Source organism: Dermacentor variabilis, chromosome 3 (assembly GCF_050947875.1).
Source record: "Dermacentor variabilis isolate Ectoservices chromosome 3, ASM5094787v1, whole genome shotgun sequence".
Lineage (NCBI taxonomy): Eukaryota > Metazoa > Arthropoda > Arachnida > Ixodida > Ixodidae > Dermacentor > Dermacentor variabilis.
Genome location: NC_134570.1, coordinates 30,854,224 through 30,873,146, shown reverse-complemented (window position 1 = coordinate 30,873,146; position 18,923 = coordinate 30,854,224). Strand labels below are relative to the sequence as shown.

The 18,923-nt window shown below is 46.7% G+C and overlaps 1 protein-coding gene across 4 annotated transcripts in view; it reads right to left on the bottom strand.

Annotated features, from left to right (window-relative positions):
* LOC142575353 (urease subunit alpha-like) overlaps nt 1-18,923 on the bottom strand; it is a 134,006-nt gene that overhangs the window by 49,942 nt on the left and 65,141 nt on the right. The window lies entirely within an intron of this gene.

Sequence of the window (18,923 nt, the reverse complement as noted above, 5' to 3'; positions counted from 1 at the left end):
TCAATGGAACATACATTTTTAAATTTAAAAAAAACTAGTTAGTAGGCCTCCATGCCATATCTCAGCGATAATCAATGGCAGAATGTTTACTGCATGTTCCCTTTAACAGGAGCCCATATGGTACATTCAGCTGGTTCCAGTCATGCTGTGATTGAGATTGCAATAATGCCGAGCCCACGCAGGATCCAAGCCGGAGAAAGCACGCCTGAGATGAATGTTCAGCCACCCGCCAGTGCGATCGTGAGGCAGAAAGTGGAAATGTGTCAGCACTGATTCTGTTGGAAACAAACTTGCAAGGGGCACATGCGGCACTGCTTCCGCAATGGCTGCTCCAGACACGCACCAATAACAGAAGTTGAAGCAGTCACATGACCAGAAATCTGCCGGATTTCGGCTGCGCTATTGTAGTCCATCTCACCAACTCCACGCAATGCAGTGAAAGCTATGGGTTACACACCAGCCAACCAGAAAAGGGAATGAAATGAAACTTTCCTCCATTGTCCACATCTAATTGTTTGCCTCCGAGCAACGCCGAATGAACAAAAGATTCGTGGAGGGATTATTGTGAAAACCCGCTTATTATACGTATCCAAATATATTAAGAGTTTATATTTGGGAACAGCAAAAATCGAAAAAAAACTTATAACCGTCATATAGCACAAGTAAAGAAAATTTAAACAGAAAGCAAACAACAACACAAACAAAAAACACCAGATAATAGAGGTGATGACACCAGCGCTGAAAGCACCCAGCAAAAGCATTTTGTGTGATGATGATTTGCAACTTAGTCATTGCCGTCATCCTCAGTGGTTGCACTACCGGAAGACAGTCCCTTGTCAGAGGAAATGATACAATAGCAATGGCGTCTCCTCTTGTTAGGAAACGAAATGATGGTAGTACCTGTGCGGAAACTGGAACTGAAGATTTCAGCTGAAATTGTTCGTTTCCTTATATAGTATGAGGTGCAAATTTTACAGGCCAAAATCGGAGTGCACAGCGGTGAAAGCACCTTCCGAGCACTCTGAGATGGAGCGAGGCACCATGGACCAACCAAATGAATGTCTTCCAATGAGCCAAATACAAAGCACACCGCAAGAGAACTTAAAGTGGCTAGATGAATGTATCAGAAGCATGGTTTTTCATTGGGTTTCTGGATGATCCAGGCAAACAATGATTCTAAGTGTTTCATTTAACAATGCTGACCAGAAATTGCAGATCTGCTGTGAAGTCAGAGCCAAATTAGAAGAGTAATATATACAAAAGCTTACATTAAAGAAGTCCTGAAGCACCCCTCGGGCTTGGGGTGAAAAAGAAACAGTCCGCAGGCAGCGTACACTGCTGTGAACATCTCAGAAACATTTTGCGGTCATGCACAGCGTGTGGAGCTTGCAAGTGGAACGCAAAGTCCCCTTTTTCTCAAGTGTTCACTTTTCAATGGAAGCCTGCTCCTCACTCTTTTCCGGATACTTTATTTCATAATACAGCAGATTCCTATATGCGGCTGCTGTCAGCCAATAGCTCACATAGATCAAGAAGGGTGTTTGAAGCAGTGCGCTTCTTCCTACTGTTACTGTGTATAATTATTGACGCAGTTTAATAAACATCCTGAAGTAGGCAAAAAGCTGGTTTTGAATTTTGATAATAATTACATACTTTCGGAAGAAGCCGACTATTGGCTGCTCATGCTCGGCTGCAACCACCTGCATAGGAATGAAACTTTGGCCACTCTGCTTACCGGTGTCGTAGACATCGGGTCTCACTAATTTCGACTAGTTTCGGACACTCAACTGGCCTCGAACCACGTGAAACTTAAGGTCAGACAACGCACATGCTTGCCAGTGCACGCTCATTCCTGGCCGCTCCTAGTTAGACATCTTGGCAGGCTTTGCTTGGTATTAAGCTACTGATAGTGCTTCAAAATATGCAGGTTGGATGTGGCTACTATCTATCGGTCAAGCTGGTACAGGACGAAGTCAGTCCGCATCACATAGAATGGCCAGACTGGAGCATATGAGCACGAGCGCGCACTCAAGCACTGTCGTGCACAAAGCAAACACTAAGCATATGCACTACAGTTGCATGTAGCTACAGTCTACTACGTAGCGCAGATACCGCAGCTGCCGCTGGGTGCCACGACGAGTCCGCTGGCTCAGCAGCTTGCAGCTCAATGAGGACAACTGCATTTGGTGCATCATAAGCGCCAAAATCAGAAGTAAGGAATCTACGTGAACATCCAAAATTAAATTTGAACTACACGCCACGGTGACATTCAGTAGGCCTTTGCAATGCAAGTCATTGAAGAAGGAGCGGAAGGACTGCAAAGGAGGTGTTTGATTGCCAATGACTCCCCTTCTACTGAACACATTGAAGTACTTTTCGCAGCAAAGTATTTCTGAAGTAGTCTATTTTAACTTCAAATGCATTTCTCTACTTCGATAAAGAGTGGTTCAGGGCCCTTTGAGTTTGTTGCAATAAAAATGCGAGTCTCCGCTGGTCCCAAGACTGAAGCAGGCTTCTATTTACAGATGTCAAGAACCCCCATGCACAAGATCGACCCACTGAGCTAGCTTACATTTAAGTTAGCCAAGATTTATTAGCATGTTAAAAATGCTGAAGCTTTTGCAAGAAAAATAAAGGCAACTACAGAGAGCATCTAACGCAGAACATTGCCACCACTGTTAACAGTGGTTGTGTTTGCCGCTGTTAACAGTGGCGAACATTTTTGAAAATGCCGCAATAATAGCGGAGGTATTAAGAGTAACATGTTAAGTGCCATGTCCTTTGCTCCTTTCTTACTTTTCATTCTTTACACAGCACACTTGGAGGTTGGCATCAGACAAAGGCAGCCAAGAGTGACTAGGGAATGGTGGAAAGCCCTGTGAAACACGTTAACAGTCCCCACTTCATTGTTTGCTAGAAGATTGGAAGGGTGTGCACATGGGCACAAGCTTTCACTTAGAAAACCTCACGGTCATGAAGAATCGCCCAATGGCCATTATCTATACGTTGTCGCAATATGCTATAATGTCACAGGCGAGACATAATAGAGAGGACATTGAAAGCTGCAGAAGAGAGTAAGCAATGTTTTTATGCGAGATTATGGCTTCTCTGCTGAATACACGAGAGTATTTGCCTTGCACGTTCGTGGCAGCATAGTCTACAGATTGTGAACATTTTCTAAATGTGTTTGAAAAATGCTACAGTGCTCCGTTAATATGCTTTGCTGTTACAATTACCCAGTTGCTACCGTAACCTCATCCAACTCAAAACTTGCACAGCTTCCCACATTAAAAACGGCACAGTGGTTCTGCTTTGGCGGCTGTATAAAAATCTTTTTTACAAACCAAGCTTAAAGAATGCATGATATAGCTCGTTTCCCCTTCTCATTCACTGTAGTACAGTTGCATTGTTCCCGAGACAAACAGGCGCACTCGCTCCTGTTAACATCTCTTGTAGGTCTGATAACTGTGCAGTCACCTGTTGGTGTCCCTTTCAAATCATGTTTACTACGATGATACTAATGACCAGGGGAGTAGCCAGAGGGGGGGGGAGGGGGCTTATGGGGCTTCAACACCCACCCCCCGAAATTTTTTCGTGCTGGCCATGCATCGTCGACCAACGCAATCTCTCGGTGCCGAAAATCATTCTGGCTTTTGACTAGAATCTCTTTTTCACGCTCGAAAAGACATTTCACTGCGAACATTGTGAACTCAGGCTGGATTTCACGGCAATGCCCATGCACCGGGAGTCACATAATGCAAGCAGCCCCATCCGAGCAAAAAGCTTCAAGGGCGTTTTGATGGCGAACAGGCTCCCCGCAGCACCTCGCAGAGGCCGCAGAATCTACGGAGCGCATGGATGCCAATTCCGAAACTTTATGGGCATAAGCCTCATAAACTTGTGAAGTGAAAGGTGCATTGACATTTCCAAAGTTGTGCTTTAGATTTTCAATTCCGGAACTTTGTGGGTTTAATGCTGTTATAAACATTTGATGCCAAAGGCGCATGGACTTTTCTAAAGTCTTACATTGGAACATAAATGAGACAAGCCAAATCAACACAATATCAGACAAGTTGACAAAGCCCGGAGCGAGGTCCAATGAGACGAAGCATTGTGGTGGATCATTTGTGCCGTCATGTCACATAAAAAAATACCAACATTTATTTTTTTCACCTGCGCCAAAGCATCCATGTCAAGACACTAAATCCAGCCAAGGTAACTAGGTTCTTATTTATTTTTCTGCTCCGACTTTTATTCGCGCGAACACAATCAGCCTCTTCAGTTTTTCTTCTTTTGGGGGGGGGGGCTGCCAGAGCCAGCCAGAGTGCATGTGTTTTTCACGTGTTACCCCGACCACCACGCACCGCACTTCGGTGCGTGTTCGGTTCGCTCTGGCCGAGTGGATTTTCACCTGGCAGAGTTTTGGATGCTTTCTGGCCAGCAGACGAGAAAAAGAAACAATGGTCGCTCGCCGCTATCACTGTGAGGGACTCGGCGGATTGCACGGCATTCGCTTGAGCGCAACCTCTCCGTTAAGTCTTGTCTCACCGGTGTAGGATACCGAGCAATAATCGTATGGTTCTCTGTGGACCAAGCATCTCACGTTTTCTTCGCTATTCCTTCGGCAGCCACATTAGGTGCCCAAAGTAGGCATTCAATTGCAGCCACATACTTTCCTTTGTGTTTTTTCATTTTGGTGCCCCCCACACCGCAAAAGGAAAAGAATTATACATTGTTGCGGCACAGTGAATTTTCGCATGGTGAAAGTTCCATTTTGTTACTTCTTCTTTTGCGGAACGTAATAGGCCACGGGACACTTCAGTTGCCGGATACTCTTATTATATTATTGCGATAGCAATTATATGGACAAGCTAGGCACATTCCTGCCATCGCCGTCACCCTTATGTTTTGTATAAAGTCCAAGGGCGATAACATAGTGACCGAGCGCCGTATGCTGTATGTGCGAGTGAAAGCGTGGGGGTGGGGGTGCAGAGTTGAATGGGTGAGCCGATAATTAAATCAGTCTTGTGTGCTCAAAGGAGAAAAGCGGGAGCAAGCGCACCGCCTTCCGTTGCGGCGATACATCAGGGGGAGTGGATGGAATGGGGGTGGGATCTAGGATTCTGTGAATCTGATTGGGCAACATGTTTATTTGCCTTGTTTGACGCATTATATACAGAGACTTTTTCTTGGATACGTAGATTTATTGGAGACTTATACATATATTTAAATATCTTGTTGCGAGGTTTTGTGTATACGTGCAGTGAACTTTGTTTGCACTGACACTTTTTTGCCCTTTATGAAGCTGTATCTTCGCATTTGTATATCCCATTGTATCTTCGCATTTCTAATGTACGAGGGCAAATGAAATGAAAGTGAGCCTACCCACCCTGCATGCGCGTAGCAGAGAGGCATCTCTCATTTACAAAAGTGACATGCAGGTGCAAGGATAAAGGTTCTTTAATGCTCTCATAAACTGGGTTGAACATGGTCGCGTGACATAATAACACTCCAAAAGTTGAACAGCATGGTGACGTGAAGTTTTTGAGAGCTGAAGGTATTTCCCAAAAAGAAATTAGTCGCCACACGGCTGCCATATACGTTGAACATTGCACTTCATTGGCCACTGTGAAATGTTGGAGCAAACGGTTCAAAGAAGGACGTGAAAGTTGCAAAGACGATCCAAGACCGGGCCAAAGCCATCGTGCAATCACCCCCAACAACATTGCAAAGGTTGATGAGCTGATGAGACAAGAATGGACAATAAGCATCAATGAACTTGCAGAGTGTGCGAACATCAGTCACGGTTCGGTTCACATCATAATTCATGAACATCTTGGTTATGGGCTCTCGTGTGCGCAATGAATGCCCAAGATTTTCAACAACCGCCAGAAGATGGAGAAATTCGGCGCTGCCTTGACTCATCTGATCCGGTATCCCAATGAGGGTGACAACTTCTTGTCTGCAATTGTGATCAGGGACGAACCATGGTGCCACTACTACGAGCCTCACGCACGACGGCAAAGCTTACAGTGGAAACATTCGAATTCACCGTGACCAAAGAAAGCAAAGGTCGTCATTTCCGCCAGAAAGGTGTTGCCGACTTTTTTTTTCGATCGTCAGGGGCCATTACTGATAGAATTTGCTAAATCTTGAGAGACTATCAATTATTTTCCGATATGGTGAAACGTCGGAACGGCTGCGTGTCGCAATCAAGAACAAACGACGTGGAAAATTGAGTAATGAGTAATGTCCCACACATGATTCGTGTGGGACAATGATGTGACGATGCCTAGAAAACTCCTTGGGCATCGTCCCACACCAGATTCGTGTGGGACGATAATGTGAAAGAGCCAGTTGCAGAATTTTTGAAGCAGCAACCCAAGAAGTTTTATGAGACGGGAATCACGCAACTTGTTAGTCAAAGGGACAAACGTCTAAATGCTCATGGAGCCTACTTTTAAATAAAGTACTCCGTTTGTCATATATTCGCATTGGCTCACTTTCATTTGACTCGTCCTCATACATTTTGCAGAACTGCTTTTTATAGGTGCTCTCTGTTGTGACTATAATTTCGGTGCAGTTACTCACGATACAGGACTGGTGACAGCTGCTCCTGCGTAATATATTGGAACAAATGACAGCGTCATTGAGATTTTTCACTGGCCATTGCTTATGTACAAGAATGTAAACACGGTTCTTGAATGACAAAGTTTCATTAACATATTTGTCCTGAACTTGTTCATTTCATGGCCTTTACATTTTTCATATCAACGGCATGTACTGCTTTGCTGGTTTCGAACCGATATAGTTCTAAAGTTCGTGTGATGTTTTCTTTACTTATTAAATAGACAAAAGAGATGGAAGCATTGATATCAGTTATTTTGGGCAAAATTTTTGCACAAACGAGTACATTCTTTTATGAAAAAATACATATTTTACTTTTTTTTACAGTGCGTAGCGTTCAAGAATTCGTTTGCAGCATCTCTGGCAATGCCAATGCAATTATTATTCATGTATTTGATCCCTCGACAAATTGTTTAAGAGGAAGCTTTAGCTTGGGCCAAACTCCAACGCAGCCTATTCAAAAACATGTAAAACACAGAAATGCTTTTCTGAGATAACCCCTGGATCGCTTTTAATGAAATTTGTTGCATTTGAGAGGGAAACTTAAATTCTAGTGTCTGTTGGAAGCGGAATTTCGATTTAGGGTCTGAATTTCATTTAAAATATTTTAAAAAATTCGAAAGTTTGAAAAAAAGAGAAGCACGATGTTTACAATCTAATAGCTCTGCATCGAAGCGGACAGATTTGGTATGTCAATTTGTATCTTACATGAATTGGTTATGTTGTGTACAAAGGTTCTACAAAAGCTGTATTTCCATAATACAAAATTTTTTTTCGATTCATGAGTAACATATCAATTTTGTCTGCTGTGCAACTCACAGAATTATTATATGATTTTTCATTGCTGAGTTACAGAGTTTTCAACTTGAAAGTTTCGTTTCCTGAAAATTTGCGATATTGGCCAATTTTTAATAAAGAATTGACAATGTAAATGAAAAATTTGAAACCAGCAGTCAACAAAATTTAACTTTTCCTTTTAAATGCAACAAACCTCGTCAAATTTCGTGCGGCAACTATCGAGAAAAACGAATTCCCATTCTACATGTATTTAGATCGGAGCACCCGAGCTAAAGCTTCCTCTTAAGGAGAAGGCCGAGCTGCAACGTGAGCCCCTCCCCTGAACGAAATTTCTGGCTACGCCACTGCGACTGACATTAACAAACTGAGAACCCAGCTTTGCAGCAATGGCAACATTAAGCTAGAAAAAGATACATGTACGCAGATTGTTTATCACTGACTTCAGTGCTTCACAACTGTTATAAATTCAGAAAGACCATTTAGACAACCTACATGCAGATACACAAAGCAACTGCTCAGACCTCTGCTTAAAGCTGCTATTTTTATGGCATGGCCTGGATGGATATAGGCAACATGTCCACAGATGAAAGGACCCGTAAAGCCTTCCGCTAAAAAATTACGAAATATATAATAAGACTCTCTATATGGCTTTCATAGACTACGAAAAGGTATTTGATTCAGTAGAGCTACCAAAAGTCATAGTGGCATTACATAATCAAAGAGTACAGAATGCTTATGTAGATACCTTGGAAAATATCTACAGAGGTTCTACAGCTACCTTAATTCTACACAAGAAAAGCAGGAAGATACCTATAAAAAATGGGATCAGACAGGGAGACACAATGTCTCCAATGCTATTCACAGCATGCTTGGAAGAAATATTCAAGCTATTAAACTGGGGAGACCTAGGAGTAAAGATTGACGGCGAATATCTCAGCAAGCTTCGGTTTGTCGGTGACATTGTTCTATTCAGCAGCAATGCCGACGAGTTACAACAAATGGTTGAGGACCTTAATAGAGAGGGTGTAAGAGTGGGGTTGAAGATTAATATGCAGAAGACAAAGGTAATGATAAATAGCCGGGCAAAGGAACAAGAGTTCGGGATCACCAGTCGGCCTCTAGAGTCTGTGAAGGAGTATGTTTACCTAAGCCAATTAATCACAGGGAACCCTGATCATGAGAAGGAAATTCACAGAATAATAAAAATGGGTTGGATCACATAAGACAGACATTACCAGCTCCTGACTGGAAGCTTGCCATTATCATTGAAAAGGAAGGTGTACAATCAGTGCATTTTACCAGTGATGACATATGGGGCAGAGACGTTGAGAATGACAAAGAAGCTTGAGACCAAGTTAAGGACACCAAGTTAAGGACCACGGAAAGAGCGATGGAACAAAGACTGCTAGGCATAACGTTAAAGAGACAGAAAGAGAGCGGTTTGGATCAGAGAGCAAAAGGGTATAGACGATATTCTAATTGACATAAAGAGAAAAAAATGGAGCTGGGCAGGTTGTGTAATGCACCGGTTAGATAAGTGTTGGACCATTACAGAATGGGTACCAAGGGAAGGGAAACGCAATCGAGGACGACAGAAGACTAGGTAGAGCGATGAAATTAGGAAATTCACTGGCGCTAGTTGGAATTGATTGGTGCAAGACAAGGGTAATTGGAGATCGCAGGGAGAAGCTTTCGTCCTGCAGTGGACATAAAACATGATGATGATGATTATGATGATGATGATAGTGGTGGTGGTGGTGGTGGTGGTGGTGGTGGTGACATTCAAACAAGACAAAATGGTTCGCAGGAAGGTGGGTGCATGAGGTATCAACAGTGGCTGAACAAGGGAAGCCTCAGAGTGAAGCAAACGTTTTGACAAGAGGCTCTTCTAATAAAGACACGTCAAGAACGCTGAGTTGGATACCTAAAAATGCTGATTTTGATGGAAGATTTCCATTTTTGGACAGAATACAAACTGAGCTCATCATGCACGGACTTGCAAAAAGGACGAACGTTGAGCCAAACTCGTTCAATGCTGTTTTACTTCTCATGCAGCTCTCAAGATGATTTGAGCTCGTCTCCTGCTCTGTGGCTGTTATAAACAATACCAGATGGCATAAGCTGCCTGTTGACGAATAAAGTTGTAAACAAAAACTTTCTTTTTTGTTATCATGATGCCAGCTGTCTATTTTAAAAGGGCATCCTCCGTGAAACGAGTGAGCACTTCAAGTAGTGTTGAAAAGAAAAGAAACCACGATAATTCAGAGAGCTGAGTTTCCTTGAGTGACAGCAATTTCGCAATACAGTGTGCTGTGTTGAAACATGTAAATAATACATGCAAAATGTGCAGTGAAACCAACCTGTGTGTAGTGAAGCCCCATGCACCTACATCATAGTATAAAAAAATGTGTCTAATAAACTTCGCCTTTCTGACACAAAAATTTACCGTGGTCTCACTTTATGTTATCTGAAGTAACCACGTACTCCCAAGAAGATCAACCGAGCAAAGACATTTATTACGGGTATTGCATGCAATATATAGCACACAGCAAGAAAGAGGAGAAGGGACAAATAGAGAGTAAGGGAAGAAAGTGATTACAGCAGGTGCGCCCAGCTTCATAGGCACGTGCGGTGTCATGACGATACAACAGTCTCCTCTTCTCTTAGGGAGAGAACCTGTAAGGGGGACGTCTCGAACGGGTTGACCTTTGTAGTTCCAGTGTTGTGGTCTCATCCGTCGTATTCACACTAGTGGTCTTGTCGACAGCTCTGTCGCCTCTGGCTGAGAGACGCGGCTGCACTTGCTCCAAGTCCTGCACCACCACGCGCAAGAACGACACTTGGTCCAAGTGTCGTCACATAAGTTCACCCTCCAGTCCCTCGGTAGTCACCATATGAGACCCCTCTGTTGTTTGGACACATGCTTGAGTCCATGGGTCTCCGAGGCAACCGTAGTTCCGCACCCAAATTGATTTATCCTTCTGCAAGAAATCATTGGCAAAAGGGGTAATTGTAACGCTCCGTTTCTGACGGCAACAAGTTATTTAATCGGGAGCGTAGCTCATGCCCCATCAGCAGCATAGCCAGCGTTTTTCCACCCAACAGCGGTGTTCATCTGTAGTTGTGCAAGATCCTGGCCAGCCGCGTTTGCATTGATCCTTGCCTGTTTTTCTGTAGGCTTTGTTTTATGGTACGCACCGCTCGTTCCGCCAACCCATTCAATTGAGGGTGATATGGTGCAGTGCGCATGTGCTTTATTCCATTCACCATAGTGAAAGTCTGGAATTCCCGGCTTGCAAACTGCGGCCTATTATCTGTGATGATTGTGCGCGGCAACCCAAAAGTGCTAAAGAAGGTGCGCAGGGCATCTATGGCAAGGAACAGAGCTTCTGATCCCGGATCGTTGCAGTTTCCTGCCGATGGATGCACGGCATTAATTTGCTGGTGTGGCCACGTGAACAGTTCCCTTGTTCTGCTGTCTGCTTGTCCGGGACACATCTTGCGAACATAACCGCACTGCTGGCACCGGTAGCACTTCGCCGAGCGAAAATGGCAGGTTCTGGGGTCGTTCCCTGTTTTTCCACACCTGAAGCATGGTGGCCAACTTTCACGTCGTGCATACATGTTTCTTAACATGTGTACGCCTTCATCTTCAGGCGCAGTCTTCAACATCTTCACATTTTCTTCCACCATTTCCACTGCTAAGGCGATTTCCTCTGCTTCGCTTCTTGTAAAGGTTACCAGAAACTCAAGTTAAAGTGGTAGAGCAATGTTCTAGAACGTCTAAGGCGTCAATATAATCGCGAACAGAGCTTTAGTAACCGAGAAATTGAGGTAAATGCATGACACGATTTGAGACCCCCCAGCGACATTCCGGTACTAGCCCGATGACGAAAGGTCTCCTCATAATTTGTGTTACTAATACTCAACTACTCGTATTAAAAATATCATTTCATTCGATTATAAGCCGGAAAAAATGCTACTTGTCTACGTCTATTCGATTCTAGGAAAAAATAACATTTTGACGTTACCCTTCAGTAATATGGGTGTTCGAAAGGTTTCGTTTTCGCTCGACTCTGCGCCGCGCACGCTTTGGAGTTTCAGTAGTTTCGTTATCGCGTCGTGCTGTGAGGGTTCTGCTCGCGAAACTTTCATTTGGAACAAGCAGCGAGAATGCCACGTCCATGTGATGTCGTGGGAAGCCCTCGTTGCTTTCCCGCTCCGGAGAGCCGGTGTCGAGGCCGCCGTCGTAGTACGCAACGACGCCGGCAGTGCGAGCCCTCAGAAGCAGGTCGCGCTCGTCGGTGCTCAAATCGCTGAAGTTGAGCCCACCATCGCGAGCCAATCTGTCGGTGTCAGGGTCCATTGCGACGAGCGTCGAAGTTAGCGTCATAGAATGAAGTACCAGCTTATGGGCGTCTTGCGCTGGAGTGTGAGGTATAGTAGCGGCGCCTGGTGGCGGTGCGGGAAACGACATCTGGGTCGTGCCAGCTTGGGTCGTATTGAGCCCTGGCTGTGGCGAAGCACGTTTCTAGGCCGAGTTTTGCGTCGATTCGCACATTTTTATGCCCTGTTGCGAGTGCGAAAAGGCTCGTCGCTTCTCATAGACCACGCCGACCACGCTGCGAGCTCGCTGCAGCCTATAGTTTAACGAAAACGGACTCTCCGTGTGCCGTGGGACGTAACGTGGGACGTAATTCGTTTCTCCTTCCGCTAGCCACCATACTCCCGCTTTCGCTCTGCTGTCGGCTCTGTCTTGGCTCTGTTTCTGGCCGCGCGTTCGCGTTTTGCGCAGAAAAGCCGTAGCGCCGTCTGCGGACGCCGTTCTACTCACCGATGGCGCAACGTCACTATGAGACCATGATGTCAGTTCTCCTCGATCGGAGGGCGGGCGATTTGAACTGCGCTAGAGGTACGCGGACGCTTCAGAACGCATTTTCTCTTAAAATAAGTCTCTCCTTGGCACGAAACAAGCGTTTCGAGGTTTCTGGGATGGTATTTCAACAGTCCACGTTGACTTAATAGTAACCTTTAGTGTCCCTTTAAGGATGCCTTCGAAAGCAGTTGACGATGTACAGAGTTGTCTTGCAAGCCACAAACTATACGGTCCCAAAGCATCCTGTCAAGTGAAGTGCCAAAGTTGCAGGTATCTGCCAATTGCCGAATGGCTACAAGAAAATCTCTGACTGGCTCTCCTGGCATCTGGTTGCATGAGAAAAATTTGTATGATTGGGCTATTTCATTCGGGCTGGGTGAAAAATGCTTCTGCAGTATGTCGAGTGCTTCATTGTATGACAGCTCGTTCACCTTTGTTGGCGCGCAGCGTCCACTAACAACGGCCACCGTGTGAATGCTCAGCCCTGCTACGAGCAATAATCGCTTCTTCTTTTCTTCCGTGATGCCGTTGCCTTCGAAGAAAGCTTCTATCCGCACTAGATATGCCGGCCAGTGGTCCGTAGCTTCCTCGAACTGCGGTGGGCTTGCATATCCGGCCATGGCTACCGGGGTGTTGCTGGTGGGCGGCAGGCTCATCCCATTCTCGTCGCCACTGAAGTAACCACGTACTCCCAAGAAGATCAAACGAGCAAAGATGTTTCTTACAGGTATCACGTGCAATATATAGCACACAGCAAGAAAGAGGGGAAGGGACAAATAGAGAGTAAGGGAAGAAAGTGATTACAGCAGGTGTGCCCAGCTTCATAGGCACGTGCGGTGCCATGATGATACAACATTATCTACACAATCAAAAAAAAAAATAAAGATCTGCCTTTCTTGCAAGCTTCTTTTTCAGTTTTTTGTTGTCCTTAAGAGTTGAGCATGTAAAATTTGATGCATAGCTTGCAGTAGCTAGGGCAACTTTTCAGTTGTGAAGAATTTAGCGAACCAATTGCTCACTAATTAAATAAGTATTAGCACAAATAGCATTTCTCTTTTCTTTTTCTTGTTTTTCTCTTCTTTTTGTACTCATGGTAAGAAACTCTATGGTAAGAAATAAAGGAGGGCAAGTTGTTCTAATTTACCTTGATGATGAACATTGTTTGAACACTGCGTGGTAAGAAACATTACCTCAAGCTTGGGCTGCGATCGTGCAAACAGCTCACTTTCCGAACGTTTGGTATAGCTTTTACATCACAAAGTAGGCCGTCGGCAAAATATGTGAGAGCAGGAGGTAGAGCACAGCCAATTGTCAAGCGAGCGCAGTTGGTTTGCTTCACCAGTTTAGGCTTTGATTGGGGATGATACATTAACAGCAGACTGTTTCAGGAGCTTAAAAAATAAACATTTTATACTGAAAACTTTCTTTACTCTCACAACATAAAACCGGGGGAGCAAAACTTATGCGTGAAAGTTAAACAATTTAATAGATTCATTCATTTTTTTCGGCCACAAGATGGTACTGCACATGGAGAGCATCATTTGTCATCTGCTGCATGTCTTCTGCGACTGCATATTCTCATCTCGTCCACTCTTCCGGCCTGTAGTCACATAAGAATGTTCACCTGGGCCCACACGCATCTCAACAACAGCCTGCTTGTTGCTTTTATCGAATAACATCCATTTCTGGTTAAAACGGCGCTCGGCTGGGAGGCTTAGGGCAAGCGCACCCGGAATACAATGACGGCATGCCTTGTGGGTTGCCTTGCCACTGGTAAGCAGAAAGCGATACTGCTGGCCTACCACTGTTATATTACCTTGGCCACTTCGTGTATGGCATCGCTGACCGATGACTTCAACATTAATGATGTCACATTGTGCAGAAAGTTCCGAGAAAACTTGTTCCCATAAAGACAGAGCAACACTCAAATCACAATTACAGCAGAGAGCACTGACATCGGCCGTCGAATCGAATGGAGACTTCCCGAGTCTGGCCACTTAGGCATACATGCGTCATCAAATCTCCCAGGTGTATTCGCAGCAACAAAGTAAATTCTAGAACGTGCCACAATCATCTAGTAGCGCGCCTATAAATTGATGCACGACTTGCCTGGCTTTCAGGAAAACACAACGGTACTACTACGTCCAGCCTGTATGACAGCGCAAGTGCACTGTCGTGCTGCTGTAGAAACACCATAAAGCCATGTGATGAATGTAAATAAAGCTCACATGGCACTATAAAATGGCGACAACATTCAAGAAACTTTGGACACTGTCACCACATCTTGCAACAAGCAACAACTACATAAAAGTGATAATACTGACACTTGTACTTATCTTTATCACGCGACCATGTTTCGCCGCCGAACAAATGTAATCGCACAGCGCGCGACGCGCCTGCATGTATCCGAAGTTTCTGGAAAGTTATCGATGCTTCTACCCGGCTGTCTGTTGTCGCCGAACCTTGTGTTATCTGATTTCATCACGTGACGCGAATGGTATAGAACTTTGTGGAAGGCACATGGGTACGAACGATTAGTCTGGAACATTCGACGACTGCTGTATAAAAGCCGACGCGCTTGACCCGCTGATCAGATTTTAGACGATCGCCGACTGTGTTAGCCGCTATCGTTGTGCTATAAGTGTAGCCTGTCTTGTGGCCACACGTTCGCCCAATAAAAGTTAGTTCTGTCGTTCACAGTATTCCTACTGTGTTCTTCTACGTCACCACCACGTGACATCTGGTGGAGGTGCTTTTCGTTCATGTACCGGACGCCCCCGACAAGCCGTAATTCAAGCCCGGACCGCAAAAAGAACGCCAACATAGTCCCAGACCATCGAGCAAGCCGCCGTCTTCAACAGCTGCCCCCTGAGCACGGACTTCTACTTGAGAAGACTAAGAAGATTGTGGCCAAGGCAACCCCAATAGCAGCCCTAGCGTCCCCCATCGTGCTGCAGCAGCCCAAGGAACCACCGACGTTCCGCGGTTCCACATTTGAGGACCCAGAAAGCTGGCTGGAAACGTACGAGAGGGTCACTACGTTTAACAGCTGGGCAAGCGACGACAAGCTGCGACATGTCTATTTCGCATTGGAGGACGCCACCAGGACGTGGTTCGAGAATCGAGAAGCCACCTTGATGATGTGGGACCTGTTCCGAAGCGGCTTCCTGCAAACATTTACAAGCGTCATGCGAAAAGAGCGAGCCCAAGCTCTACTGGAGACCAGAGCGCAGCTGCCGAATCAGACGATCGCAATCTTCACTGAGGAAATGATCCGTCTGTTCCGCCACGCCGACCCAGAAATGTAAGAGGAGAAGAAAGTCCGCCTACTGATGCGTGGTGTAAAGGAGGAACTTTTTGCCGGAATGGTACGAAGCCCACCAAGGACAATCGACGAGTTTCTTCGCGAGGCCACCAGCATCAAGAAGACACTCGAGATGCGAAACCGGCAATTCGACCGCCGCCCGAACTCGACAAGCTACGCGGGAGTTCAGTCACTGGCCACCGACGACCTGCGCGAGACTATCCGAGCGGTCGTGCGGGAGGAGCTACAGAAGCTGTTCTCGTCATCACAGCCTCAAGTGACTTCGATTGCCGACGCCGTGCGTGAGGAGCTCCAACAACAACTCGGAGTAGCCCTTGAATCGCCGCAGCCTCAGCCGCAAGTGATGACATATGCCGCTGTAGCCCGCCGTCACGTTCCCCCTCCGCGCCCACGACCGGGCCCAGTGACGACACAGTTCCGTCGTCCACCACCACCCTCACCGCCAGCACGCCAACCCATAAACCCACGCAGCATTCCAAGGAAGACTGACGTTTGGCGCGCCCCCGACCACTGCCCACTCTGCTACCACTGCGGAGAAGCCGGCCATGTGTACCGCCGATGCCCATACCGGGAGATGGGACTGCGAGGTTTCGCCGTTAATGCGCCGCGGCCACAGATTGGCGAACGACCTCGCGATATCACCGACTACCTCGCCGCCACTCAATGGAGCCCTCGACGACCTTCTCGTTCGCCGTCACCAGGTCGCTACCTGTCGCCGCAGCACCCACCATACATTGGTCCAGTCCGGGGCCGGTCCGTCAGCCCACATCCGGAAAACTAAAAGCAGCAACCAATGGAGGTGCGGTTGCTGTTCGTCGAACTGACGAAGATCCTCCGCCGCCGATGAAGACGACGAAGAGACCATCTAGACGACATAACGACACGCCACCGTCCCGATGAAATCAGGAAGCCAAGACTACACCAACGAAAGACGACGACGCGACGTTCCAACTTCAGTTCAACACGACGCAGCCGTGATCCGACGCCAAGACCTAACTGTAATGCAAGACAAAGAACCACCGACCTCGACGTGCTTCTCGACGGTCATGCAGTCACCGCCTTAGTAGACACAGGAGCCGATTACTCCGTCATGAGTGGACCCATCGCCGCCCAGTTGAGGAAAGTTAAGACTGCATGGGAAGGCTCTCAAATTCGGACTGCTGGAGGACACCTGATTATGCCGACTGGGATCTGCAGGGCGAGAATTACCGTTCATGACCGGAGTTACCCTGCCACCTTCATTATCCTCACACAGTGTTCACGAGACGTCATTCTCGCCATGGACTTCCTGAATCAACATGGCGCAGTCATCGACCTGAAGTCGAAATCGATAATGCTGTCGCAAGATCAAGCGATACGGCCGGAGAGCTGTCGTAGTCACCACGCCTTGAGTGTGCTCGAAGATCAAGTGAGCATCCCGCCGCACTCCAGCATTACTATTTCCGTTGGCACTGAAACACCCGCTGACGTAGAAGGCGTCATCGAGGGCGACCAACATCTACTGCTCGACCGTGAAATTTGCATCGCAAGAGGGATCGCTCGACTCCACGGAGGGCAAGTGGAAGTTATGCTAACCAACTTCAGCCAAGAGTTCAAGCACATCAACAAGGGCACGACCATCGCATACATCGAGGAAATTGTGGAAACAAGCAATGCCTTTGTCCTCTCGGATTCAGACGCATCTACCCCGATGAGCATAGTCCCCGAACCAGACTTCGATGTGAATCCAAGTCTTCCTATGAGTAAGCAGCAACAGATCAGAAGTCTTCTCCGACGATACAAAGACTGCTTTTTGACGTCATTGAGGATTCGACAAACACCAGTTGCAAAGCATCGCATAATAACCGAAGAGTGCGCTCAACCACTCCGCCAGAGCCCTTACCAAATTTCGACGCGAGAACGTGAAGCTATTAGGCAACAAGTCGACGAAATGCTGCGCGACGAAATCATCCAGCCGTCGAAAAGCCCGTGGGCCTCTCCTGTAGTCCTGGTGAAGAAGAAAGACGGACGCTTCTGCGTCGATTATCGTCGACTGAACAAGATCACAAAGAAGGATGTGTACCCTCTTCCACGGATAGACGACGCATTGGATCGGCTCTGCAACGCTAAATACTTCTCGTCGATGGACCTCAAGTCTGGCTACTGGCAAATAGAAGTTGACGAGAGAGATCACGAAAAGACCGCCTTCATCACGCCAAACGGCCTCTACGAGTTCAAGGTCATGCCATTCGGACTGTGCTCGGCGCCTGCAACGTTTCAGCGCGTCATGGACATGGTATTAGCAGGATTGAAGTGGCAGACGTGTCTTGTTTACTTGGATGACGTCGTTGTCTTCGCCGGAAATTTTGACGATCACCTTAGGCGGCTTGCGACAGTGTTAGAGGTCATCAAGTCATCAGGGCTCACTCTGAAGCCGGAAAAGTGCCGCTTCGCTTACGATGAGCTTTTGTTTCTAGGCCACGTCATCAGCAAATCAGGAGTACGCCCCGACCCACAGAAGACAGCTGCCATCGCAAAGTTCCCACAGCCAACCGACAAGAAGGCAGTGTGCAGATTCCTTGGCATGTGTGCCTACTATAGGTGCTTTGTCAAGAAGTTTTCACGCATCACGGAGCCGCTAACACATCTAACCAAATGTGATGTCGAGTTCAAGTGGGAAACGCAGCAGGCCAAGGCATTTCAAGAACTCAAACGACGCATGCAGTCGCCACCGGTACTTGCACACTTCGACGAGGACGCCGATACCGAAATCCACACTGACACCAGTAGCCTAGGCGTCGGTGCCGTCCTAGTCCAGAGGAAAGAAGGACTTGAGCGGGTGATATAGTATGCTAGCCGGTCGCTGTCAAAAGCAGAAAGCAATTATTCTACGACTGAAAAGGAATGCCTCGCCATCATTTAGGCTACAGCTAAATTCCGCCCTTACCTCTATGGCAGGCCATTCAAAGTCGTCAGCGACCATCATGCGTTGTGTTGGCTAGATAACTTAAAGGACCCTTCAGGACGGCTGGCGCGGTGGAGCCTCAGACTGCAAGAATATGACGTCACGGTAATACACAAGTCCGGAAGAAAACACTCCGACGCCGACTGCTTATCACGCGCCCCCATCGATCCCCCGCCGCAAGATGACGAGGACGGTGACGCCTTCCTAGGGATAATAAGCGCGGAAGACTTCGCTAAACAGCCACGAGCAGACCCGGAGCTAAAAGGCCTCGTCGAGTATTTGGAAGGGAACACTGACGTTGTCCCTAGGGCATTTAAGCGTGGGTTGTCTTCGTTCGCGCTACAAAACAACCT